This window comes from Mytilus galloprovincialis, chromosome 1 (genome assembly GCF_965363235.1).
Source record: "Mytilus galloprovincialis chromosome 1, xbMytGall1.hap1.1, whole genome shotgun sequence".
Classification (NCBI taxonomy): Eukaryota; Metazoa; Mollusca; class Bivalvia; order Mytilida; family Mytilidae; genus Mytilus; species Mytilus galloprovincialis.
Genome location: NC_134838.1, coordinates 126,131,668 through 126,141,955, shown reverse-complemented (window position 1 = coordinate 126,141,955; position 10,288 = coordinate 126,131,668). Strand labels below are relative to the sequence as shown.

General features: G+C 31.7%; 1 long non-coding RNA gene across 1 annotated transcript; it reads right to left on the bottom strand.

The window, feature by feature from the left end:
* Positions 1-10,288, bottom strand: LOC143057915 (uncharacterized). Its single transcript, XR_012972864.1, has 5 exons — positions 10,234-10,288; positions 5,476-5,534; positions 4,780-4,990; positions 3,688-3,858; positions 1-1,036 (listed from the first exon to the last, which is right to left on the bottom strand). It is a non-coding gene; the product is annotated as an uncharacterized LOC143057915 (long non-coding RNA).

The following is a 10,288-nucleotide window of genomic DNA, read 5'->3' as shown; positions in this document are numbered from 1 at the left end:
AAGATATAAATGTATATTTCGAAATAACGAATTTTCACAAACATTTATAAACATTTATAAACAATCTAACTCAGTAGTTCTAAAGTTCAAATATGTAACTTCCTTGTAAGCAACAGCAATAAACGTATAACACATTTTTATACTTCATAAAGATTATTCACGTATCTATTGCATTATTCAAAAAGTAAAACTTGATATGCTTTTAAGAACTCTGAATTGAGGTCAATCACAATTTAATGTCTTTAAAAACTCTTCAACAATAAATTAAATAAATCTCACGTATATATAACTGCTAGTCAAATGCGTTTTGTAAAAATATATTCTTTCACTTTTTGGTCTTTTGGAGAATGTTGTTGGTGCCGTTTTTAAACTCTTCTACCAAGAAATTTGTTTTGCATGCAGACGAATAAAACCTGAGGTTTTGTTATCCAATGCCCCCGTAGGTTTATGGTTGCCTTCAATTTAGACTTGTATATACGTATACTGTGTTGTTATTTATCAATAAAATAACACGAAAACCCGAGCAGATAATTTTTTAGGTCAGCTGCAGACGATAAAAGGTTTCTTTCATCATATGTTCTTTCTCCTGAGTGTATAAAATATCTTTGATATGTTTTAAGAAATTTTTCGTTTCTCATTTTTGGTTATTCCATCTTGTCCTACACCACAAGGCTGAACAATGATGACTTCTACACTATAGACACCTGGGGGAGGCTACAACAGTAAATAATTCGCTAAAGGGGAACAACCTTATTCGGGAATACTTGATTGGTATAGGTCATTCATGATTCTTCGGTAGGCAAAGCTATTTGAGCCTGAAGTAGTTTATATTCAAATATAAACAACGAGAATGATATAAATGTAATGATCGCTGACAGGATTGTTACACCAAACGACCATCCAATAGAGTAACTTCCGGTTAAATCGATGCCTAACTGTTGATATGTTAAGATGCCATAGTGATCCTTTTGCAAATCTGCAACATAGTCTTTACCTTTAACAGCAACTACAATCAATGTCATCATACTAAAACAACCTGTAATAGAATTTACCTAATATACTACTATCAACGTCATCCGAGTAAAACCACCTATAATAGAAGGTACTAAATTTACTACGATCAACGTCATCCGAGTAAAACCAACTATAATAGAAGGTACTAAATATACTATAATCAACGTCATCAAAGTAAACAACCTGTAATAGTAGGTACTAAATATACTACAATCAACGTCATCAGAGTAAAACCATCTGTAGAAGGAGGAACTAAATGTACTTCAATAAACGTCATCGAAGTAAAACAACCTGTAATAGAATATACTAAATATACTACGATCAACGTCATCCGAGTAAAACCACCTATAATAGAATGTACTATATATACTTCAATCAACATCATCAGAGTAAAACAACCTGTAATAGAATGTACTAAATATACTTCAATCAACGTCGCCAGAGTAAAACAACCTGTAATAGTATGTACTAAATATACTACAATCAACGTCATCAAAGTAAAACAACCTGTAATAGAATGTACTAAATATACTTCAATCAACGTCGCCAGAGTAAAACAACCTGTTATAGAATGTACTAAATATACTACGATCAACGTCATCCGAGTAAAACCACCTATAATAGAATGTACTAAATATACTTCAATCAACGTCGCCAGAGTAAAAAAACCTGTAATAGTATGTACTAAATATACTACAATCAACGTCATCAAAGTAAAACAACCTGTAATAGAATGTACTAAATATACTTCAATCAACGTCGCCAGAGTAAAACAACCTGTAATAGAATATACTAAATATACTACGATCAACGTCATCAGAGTAAAACCACCTATAATAGAATGTACTAAATATACTTCAATCAACGTCGCCAGAGTAAAACAACCTATAATAGTATGTACTAAATATACTACAATCAACGTCATCAAAGTAAAACAACCTGTAATAGAATGTACTAAATATACTTCAATCAACGTCGCCAGAGTAAAACAACCTGTTATAGAATGTACTAAATATACTACAATCAACGTCATCAGAGTAAAACAACATGTAATACACGAACTAAATATACTACAATCAACGTCATCAGAGTAAAACCACCTGTAATACACGAACTAAATATATACTACAATCAACGTCATCAAAGTAAAACCATCTATAATAGAACTACAATCAAAGTCTTCAGACTTATAAATCTGTAATAGAAGGAACTAAAAAAACAATCAACCTCATCTGAGTAAAACAACCTGTAATAAAACGTACAAAATGTATTGATAATACAGATTTGATTTTAATTTAGCGTAAAACTATTTATATTCATTGCAACAAGCTAATATTGTGTTCCCTCCTTTGTGGAAGTTATTTAAAAAGATATTTTCAATGGTAGATGGTTTAAACATAGTAAAACAACCACTTAAGATACCTAAAAACGAACACCGATTATCCATACTTCTAGACGATTTACATTCTTCTTTTTCAATTTTGATTGGTTATTTGTTAAATGTACACTAGAACACACCCGCGAAATCGCGGGCATTCAGAGCGCAGTTTAAAGTATGTAAAGTGTTGTTGGAAGAATTTTATAAAATTTTGAATGACTGGAGAATTTCAGCAAAAGTATCATAAGTCATAGGTTATTGGGAAAAGGATTTTTTTTTTATCGCTCCTCCTTTATTTTCGAAATTCCCAATTTTTGGTTTTCTATCAATTTCAATATGAACATACATTTAGTATTTAGTATGTTATGAACATTTAAGTAAGGAGCCTGTAATTCAGTAGTTGTCGTTTGTTTATGTGTTACATATTTGTTTTTCGTTCATTTTTTGTACATAAATAAGGCCGCTAGTTTTCTGGTTTGAATTGTTTTGCATTGTCAGTTCGGGGCCTTTTAAAGCTGAGTACGGTATGTGCTTTGCTCGTTGTTGAAGGTCGTATGGTGACCTATAGTTGTTAATTTTTGTGTCATATTGGTCTCTTGTGGAGAGTTGTCTCAACATGGCAATCATACCACATCTTCTTTTTTTTTTTTTTGTAATCAATGAATTTTGTTAACAATGGTAAAAGATTTAATGACTGGAGAATTTCAGAAAAGGTATCAAAAGTTCACATGAATATTTTTAGCGCTTATCTGTAAATTATGAACATTCATTACAGTAACTATATAAATATAGTGTATTTACTTTCAATTCTAAGTTTACTAATCGATTCATGGTGGTCATTGATATAGTATACAGACTCTCTCTATTTAATAAACTCTGTGACCGCCTTAGATAGTAAATTCTAAGTTTACTAATCGATCCATGGTGGTCATTGATATAGTATACAGACTCTCTCTATTTAAGAAACTCTGTGACCGCCGTAGATAGTAAACTTGAAAATGATAGCAGATTGAAAATACACTTTATTCTTTGTATATGTATGTTCAAAGTATACAGAAAAACGCAAACCGGAAGTCTAATCTGACTTAAAATTTCGTCCAATGACGGGACAATATCCGGATGCCTTTTTTCTCGTTTTTCTCCCAAAATAACTCAATCTGAATAATCATATGAATGGATGACAAATGCGACTATGCACTGTACCTATAGGACACAGAGGCGTGTTGATTAATTTATTGTGGAAAGAAGAGAAGCGACACACAAAATGAGGTCTTCTCGTTTAATAGTATAGATACCTGCAGAAAATGTAACAAGAGATGAAACCAGTGATATGTTCTTAGGATTCCAATAGTCTCCAAAGCCAACATTCCTTAAAACCAATATTATTACTGTTACCATGACGACAAACTCCACAATGTAAAACAGTAACGTGATTATCGCCAAAGCTTGTACTGCAGGAATAAACTCTGAAATACATTGAAGCATAGTGAATTATCTAATAAGCTAAGTAAGAATCAAATCATTGTTATACTACATGTACTGCATAGATAAAATTTGTACTTATATTCATCAGCATTTGAAGGTAAATTGAAAATAACTTTGTATTAAAAATATCTAAGTTGTGTTTGGGATATGTAAATTATAAGAAAAATACTATCAAAATTAATATTAAGAGATATGCATTGAAACCGACAGTGTATAATTGTCGTTTGTCTGAGATGCATTGTTGGATTAACATTCACATACATGGTACACTCAAGCCAATGTATTTGAAAGCCATGGAGCCATAAATACGTATAAATGTTTAGATCTATTTGAAACAAACACATCTATAAAGATCAGCAAAATTCATTTAAGGTCAACTTTGTTTGAGAGAGTTAGAAACTTAGTCTTAAATTATTTATCAATAAGAAATTTTAGAAAAAATAGTTGTTAGTCATGTAAGTTCCGAAGCGGAACTGACAACGGAGAGGATGATACCCTCGGGAACTAAGTCCACCAAGATTTGTGATGACCTAGTGCTAGCAATACATATTTAAAAAAAAACATTCATCAAAACTTGCTTAAATGCCATTATTGTAAAATTATTTTTTTTCTATTTTCACACCATCGATTCACATTATAGAGTCATCATTAACCCGCCGGTAAAGTTTAAAAAACAAAAGTTTTTATTCGAGAAATTGATTAAAAATTCCAAGTTTTCAATTACATACTTTGTTAGACTGGGGTAAATTTGGTTGCCTTATTTGTAAGAGTTCTACTGATACCAGATTACAACAACGGGTGCCTATAATAATTACATCCACTTCATTTTAGCTGTGGTGGCTGGTTATCGTATTGGCTATCATACTTGAAGCATATATACGTTAATGAATGTGATGTCAAACCTGGCTGTGATTTATATTGATTGCAGGTCCAACCAACGTCTTGGACATAATAACAAGCACTCCAAAGCCCGCCTTGCATTCCCTGGTCGACATGAAGCCAGTTCGGTGTGGCCAATCCAATCAGAAAGCAGAGAAAACCAGACAGGTAAACCGCTAAGGCAACCCTGGCAGCTATACAGTTACGGTTGAATGGAATACTATCAATTGCCATCTGATAATAAAAGAACACATTATGATCAACATGTTTTATAATACTTTCATGCATTCAAATGTGCAAGTGTATGTGCGTTTTAAACATCACGTTGTATATTGTGAATATACTTATAATACAGCTTTTTTAGCGATTTTTTAATACTTTATTTCTGGCATTGAAAAGATCGTATCAAAGCAGATTTAATTCTAAATACAAAAATACAGGCTTTTTTTCTATTTTCTAATACAATACACAAAGAACTGTCTGTCTTCTCGAATTGCAACAAGGTGGTTCGCTACATTTATCTTATCATGAAACATAACATGACGTCAATACTACAAAAGGGTTACATTGATACTTAGTACAACACATTACCGTCGTTTCGCTCTGATGTTACTATAGATTTATATTTGGAAAAAAAATGCAAAATATTTACAACTTTATTTAGGAACCATGCAATTTCATGAAAGAGGATATAATTAGTTTAAAGATTTAATACGTACCGTATAAACTTCTTGGTTAATTAACCTTCCTTGTGAATTTTCATGATTAAATAGGCTATCTGATAAAGAATAAAGAAGGAAATAGATAAATTAATAATGTTATGAAATCTAAACCAAAGTCATTGTTCCACTAAACAAAGACAAAATAAGGAGACAACACAATTAAACGGTCTTAATAACTTTGAAAAGTTCAGCAAGTAAAACCTTTTTTTAGTTTACAAGATACATGTTTCAAGGAATAATTTCCAATATGCTTGTTATTGACAACCAACTTCGTGCCCAATGATGAACACAACGTGAAGGAAAATCAAAATAAGAACAGAAAAACCCAATCATTAAATTAACGTATATGTTCTTCGCAGAGTTTGACCGTTTAACAATTTAGTTAATACTTTAATTATAAGCTTTAGCAATTTTAAATTCTGTTTGAGAAACAGCCGTACCAAAATAAGACATTTCACTCGTATCAACATCTTCATATGAGTCATCTAATGGTAAAATACATTTTGTGAGCAAAGCTGCATGCTACCCGCCAAAAAATATAAAAGGAATAATATACAAATCAGACAATTGGACAATTTTTCTAGGTTTTTTTTTAAAGATCCAATCAAAGATGTTAGATAAAATTCGAATTATATATTAAATTTGATACTGATACCCAAAAGCCGATATTGTTTTAGTAAGCATTGAATGCTTTATGCTAAATTGCATTATCCTTTTCGATTACTGAGCTAGAGAACAAGGTTTTTTTCCCCAATACATACTCCTTAGTAGTAGAATTAACAGAGCATAACCACTGGTTATTGAGTGGATGATAGTCTATTATCCGTGGTACTAACCCAGTGATAGTAAACATACGATACTAAACCTGATCGATTGATTAGTGGCTGATTAACGCCTAACAGTAAATATGATATGCAAATTCAAGACAAAACAGTCTGTCTTAAGAGACATAGGAATAACAGGCGTTCATCAGTCTGTCCGCCAGGTCTAGTTAGTGCTCTCACATGTGAAATTCCAGAATTGTATGACATTTATATATAAAGGGTTTTGAAAAGCAATATATTGGACGAGCTCGAAAATATTTTTTGAAGGAGTAGTGCTCCTCGGGAATAAAATTACCGTCTACAATTGCATTATAAACTTTTTATCATTGTTATGAAAAGTATCTATAATACTAAAATTACGAGGTCCAATTTGTCAGCCGTCATCACGTAAAAACGACGAATCAAAGAATTCAACTTTATATACAACAAATATAGTACAAAGGTGTAGATTAAAAATTACACCACTCCAGGCCCTTTTGTTTTCCACGTAATTAATATTGCCAATAATTAGGGTCGAGTCCGATACCGATACCAATAGTATAATCACCTGTTAACTGGCCACCCGCTGATTGATACTTCGACACTTTTGTAGATAAGATTGAAACACCAGCAGGGGTCCAGTTTAAATCACCTGTTACCTATTACCTTATCTGTACGTTCCGCATCTGACAGGCGCACCACCAAACGGTGTATTCAGGATTAATATGCTATATACACGGTTCATAATCACAGGGTTGACACTACTTAATTGTCAAATTGCTACCTATTGTAGTATTTTAATCCGTAAGACTTTCTAAGATAACAATACGAATACTTAAAATCTGGAAAGTTTCGATTTGTTAGCGGGCATGACGTAAAACAGCGAATCAAAGAATTCAACTTTATTTATAACTAATATAGGACAATGCTGTTGATTAAAAAATACTCCATTCCAGGACCTTTTGTTTTCCAAATAATTAATATTACCAATAATTGATAAGTTCCAGTTCGACGGGTTCAAACAGAAAGATTTGAAAGCAGAGAAAATTGTGTATCTTATAATCGACATGACTTTATCAGATGACAGTACTAATACTAAAATAAGGCTTGCGCATAGTTATATACTTTAATTCAGTCACGGACCCGCGATATCACGGGTGTGTTCTAGTATCAATGATTAGTATCACCAATGCCTAGTAATGCCCAAGGCGCGTTCAGCGTTGATCATTTTTTTTAATGATTTATGTCCTTTTCCTATTAAAATTATATAGATCATTACAATGTGAGCACAATCAATTTCTGCCATATACTCTAAAAATTTTGCAACATGTTGAACGAACACTTTTATCCAGTACAACTTTACAGGATTATCTCAAAAGTTGGTCACAAACCTGACAGTTAGAAGTTGTAACATGTAATCGCTTTTCGGATCTGTTACCCAACTGCATGCCATTTTCAAATACTCATGTACTTTATTTGCGAGTTTGTACGTGCTTAGCAACGCATGCATTTTTGAAGGAATTAATGCCGTTGAATAGATAAAGCATGTGCATTGGCGGGGGACAATTAATATAATTATATTCATTAAGGTCCCCACTGTAAACTATAAAGGATCTTCTTTTAACATCAAGGATATTTTTGATTGGTCATGTGAAGATTTAAAATTAGGAAATTATGAAAATAATTATGAAACAAAACAGGAACAGTTAGTACTAAGAAAGGAACTATGAACATGATGTCACGTAACTCTTGTTAATACCTATCAGCAATATCAATTTGTCATGTAACTGGAATGATTTTCTAGCATGTTTTATTGTGGAATTTATTTAACAAGGCAAATACTGTTTATCAAAATCATAATGTTACATTGTGAATTTATTCCTATCTTACTGAATCGTGAATGATTACGTGAGTAAAGTAAAAGTTACAAGACATCTGTATTTCTTTTCCTCTTGTCACGTGATTACAATAACCTGTTGATTTACTGATGTAAACTATGTCTGTCAACATAACCTGATAATCAGGTGTGTTCAAGTGCTAACAGCATGAAATCGTATACAGGATGGAGGCGTCACTACAATCACGTTTTCATAAATTGAAGGATTGCATTACTGGAATCATTTACAATGCACGTACTTTTATTTGAAAATAAAGAAAATAGGAATATGTAAAAATCAAATGATTATGCATTTTATAAGGTTTTAATTTATATTGCGGGCTGACCAGGTACAGTAAACGACAAACAAAATATTTTCACCTGCATCTTCAGCAAAGGCCTTTTTTTAATGAACATCATCATGAAAGGGTTATTACGCTCTAAATAAAGAGTTAACTGCCAATTTAAGCCATGTTGACATATTTGTAGATCTTGTCCTTTTGGTATTTTTGCTAAATAAAGTTTCTTTAAGTATATGTCTATTATAGTTTTTAAAATGATAAGCAAAAATGGAAACAAATCGTCATTAAACATCAATAACTTCAGTCAAGAGTTGACTGATTTCGGCAATTTGGTATGTTTGTAGATCTTGAACTTATTTGTCTTGCAAAATTTCTTAATAGCTATTACACATTTTTCGGCCAGATGAGCTTATACTGTGAGGGCTATAAGTCAATAAGTTATCGACACAACGACCAAAAAGTCGATTGTTATCTAGAAGTAACTATGATACTCGGTGTTCAAAAATAAGAAATGTCTATATAGTATTAAGTATGGTAGTTAATAGTAAAAATGATCTTATACAGTAAAGGCCTATACACAGTTTCTCATAAAATTCAATAGATACGACGGTGAACAAAATAACTAAAAAAACATTATTTAAAGTATACATATTTCAGAAGAATTGGTGTTGTTTTTTGTTGGTTTTTTTGGCACTTGTAGCCGTTTTTTAGATTGTATAGCAAAAATGACTATTTACTGCGCAGAAACAGATTATTTGCATTTTTCGTTATTTAATTCTCTAGAAATTCCATGTAGTAAAAAGAAAAGTTATCTACTTGTGAAAAATACTTTTGTTGTATAATTTTACCATTCAGGTTTAATATTTATTATGTACATATACATATTCTTTTAAGTGATTATCGTCTCTCATAAATCTGTACAGATTGGCTTATGTATACAAAATGTATCTTTTATAAATGTATTGTGTAATTTTATACATAAGGTGAGACGTAAATAAAATATTGAATTGAATTGAATTGTGACCAAAACAACACTGATAATTTCGCGCATTCGTGAATTATTGTGTTGTTCGGTCACTCGTTCAATAATTACATGTATCAACTATTTTATTTATTTGCTTGTTTTGTACTTTTTTTTAATTTTTTTGTTGTTGTGAGGAGTGGATGGGGAGGAGCGGTGTAAATTATTATGCAAGTGAACCTTTCTTCTTTCAATTAAATTTTAGACGGATGGAAGATGATCATTACTACCTTCTACAGTTCGTTACTTGGGGTATAACTACAGTATGTTCTAAGATAATAATGATACACAGAAGTAATTGAAGCAGGTTTGTTAATGGTTATTGTGAACGTCTTATTGCTTTTTTATTTTAAACAAATAAAGTGGTGATTTCCTGACACATTACTCTTCAATACATTATAGAAGTGCACATGCTCATTTAATGTAATACTTAAGGCCGATAAATGGTTTGTCTCTAAATACAAAAATGCTTCACCTGGTTCTTTACGGCGGTGTTAGATTAAATAGCAGTAAAGTGATAAAGCTAAAGTAATGTCACAAACAGTCGTCCACTTCAGCAACAACAAATCAATACGAAGAGAAGAATAATTATAGAATGTATCAACAATGAAACTGTGGTCCTCATGCTTATAATGGACGTGTTTAGAAGAATTATCTGTATAAGATAAAGACATGCATTGATACAAACATTAAACGTCTAAAATGTACAAGCAATCACATGCACACATGCAACACAACACATAAATAATATACCTGGGTGTCTTTCTTTGATGGATTAATCAATGACTGATAATTTGTGTCTGTATTG